Genomic DNA, 2266 nt, shown 5'->3' on the forward strand with positions numbered 1-2266 from the left:
GTGACTCTGCTGTTTTGCATTTCAACCTCTCTGCATCAATTTCTTTTCTTTTCTTTCTTTTCTTCCTTCCTTCCTTCCTTTCTTTCTTTCTTTTTGATGAAACATGTATTTAACAATGTGATTGCACACAAAATGCTAAGAGCATTTTTCTTCATATTTTACAGAAGGGCTTGAATGTACAGACTTTCTACTAGTGATCACAGCACAACACATGCAAAGCCAGCACCTAAGTTAGATGCCTTATAATTTGCTCAGAATTTAAAGGCTTAATGGCAATAATGGGGAGAGGAAGGTATATAAGTTTATTTTACATAACTGAGCGAAAAATAAATTTAAGAACTAGTAAATAGAATCTAATATGGCCTCATGCCCCTCGAGGGGGTTGGTGCCCGGTTTGGATGGGTGATCACTATGTCCAAATAATCTCCTATCTGAAACTTCTGCGACTGCAGGGTCACGGAGACATCAGTCCCCCTTCTGCCAGACATGGTGCTGCGGATCTCCTTAACACAGTAAACAGGTCTTTTGACATCGGTGAAAACGATGGCAAAATTGAAGTGTGTGCCCTTCTTTCTAGCTTCTGGGTAGATTTCTTTCTCTAAACTAGTCAGTTCTTTCAAGGTTGCATCCATCCAGGGGCAGATCTGCAGGTCGCTGGACGGCATGTTCCTGCGGGAGAGCTCGTGCATGCGCGGTGGCGGTTGGTGGTGGTGAGGACGCGCAGCAGCAGCGGGCACGCCTTATTGAGTGGATCGGCTTCCCTGGCTCGTTCTTGATCTCCTCCTGGGTGACCATGTGCGACTCCACCACCGTCTTCCTCCTGCGCCTGCCAGTTGCTCGCTCTGACCTCCGACCCCTCCGCAAGCCCCAGCACAGAGTCCTGCATCAATTTCATATTGCTCTTCTTTCTTCACCCCACTTTCTGATGAAGAATTAGATGGATATCATTAATATCTATTCAAGGGTGTGTCCATTGTACAGAGTTCCCTAAGAGATAAAAATAATGACCACTAGCATTTAATAAATTCTTACCAGCATCCAACTGCTTTGTAGATTATCATATATAATAATAACTATATAAAATAGGTATAACTACTATACTTATATGTGAGAAGAAACAATTATTATAACACAGGGAACGTGCCTCACTCCCTCTGCGTGTTCTGTCTTTCATTCCTTCACCTTTCACTACCACCATTTTTGCAATATCTCAATTTGAAGCTCCTAGATTCAAGTGTTGGATGTAATCCTCAGTCCTGACTGCACGTAGGTGCCATTTGGAGAACATTTAAAAAATCAGCCCCTAGTATTTGTTTATTTATTAGTTAATCTCCGAAGTTGGAAATGAGGCATAGGTATTTTTAGGAGCCCTTCAAGTAGTTCACATTTGGGTTGATAGCCACTGCTCAAGATGTCAAGAAAACGAATGCTGCTTCTCTACCAAGAAGAAAGGAGTCTGAAAGACATTTTTTCAGAATTTCCAGAAATGTTCCATTCTTAGTACTAATATTCAAGAGATAATATTTGTGAAAAGATAAAAAGAAAGACTCATTATAGCTTGGTAGTAATATACTATGTCTGTGTTATTGTAAGAAACAAGAAACCAGGATTCAATCAATAAGGGTGATTCATTATTATCTAAAATGAAGAGGACATATAAAATCCAGTTAAAATATGTCCTCTGGCATTCTATAGAGTAAATGAACTGTTATAAGTATACTAATCTATTGTTAGACAACTATCTCTTGTGCATCTCCAAAACAAGAATTCCAAATATTTAAGCACCTTAATAATTTGCAGGGAAAAAGAAAGGGGGACCAAATATTCACATGCCAGTCATCCTACATGGAAGACACCCTCATTAATTGAATTGCAGTACAGAGGCTAAAATAAGAAAGGCGTGGTAGCACATGCCTGTTGTTCCAGTTACTGGGAAGGCTGAGGTGGAAGGATCACCAGAGCACAGCAGGTCGAGGCTGCAGTGGCCAGGAGTGTGCCACTGCATCCAGTCTGGGTGACAGAGAGAGAATCCAACTCAAAAAAAAAAAAAAAAAAAAAAGCATCAGTTTTCCAGCACTCATCCCCATAGCCTGCAATGCAATCTTACCTCCACCCTGCTATGCTTCTCTTTCCAACTTAATCCCCTACTTATCCAGTTTGTAGATTCATGGAAACATAGAAACTAAGGGTGTCAGAATAGTGGCTAGGAGCTTGGCAAAATTTCCTTGGTAAAAACTTGTTCTTTCACGTTTTAGCTAACTGATCT

General features: G+C 40.7%; 1 pseudogene; it reads right to left on the bottom strand.

Moving 5' to 3' along the window:
• Positions 1-353: 353 nt before the first annotated feature.
• LOC103253018 lies at positions 354-922 on the bottom strand (annotated as a pseudogene).
• Between the last annotated feature and the right edge of the window lie 1344 nt (positions 923-2266).

This window comes from Carlito syrichta, unplaced genomic scaffold (genome assembly GCF_000164805.1).
Source record: "Carlito syrichta isolate Samal-C Ts95f unplaced genomic scaffold, Tarsius_syrichta-2.0.1 Scaffold192010, whole genome shotgun sequence".
NCBI lineage: Eukaryota > Metazoa > Chordata > Mammalia > Primates > Tarsiidae > Carlito > Carlito syrichta.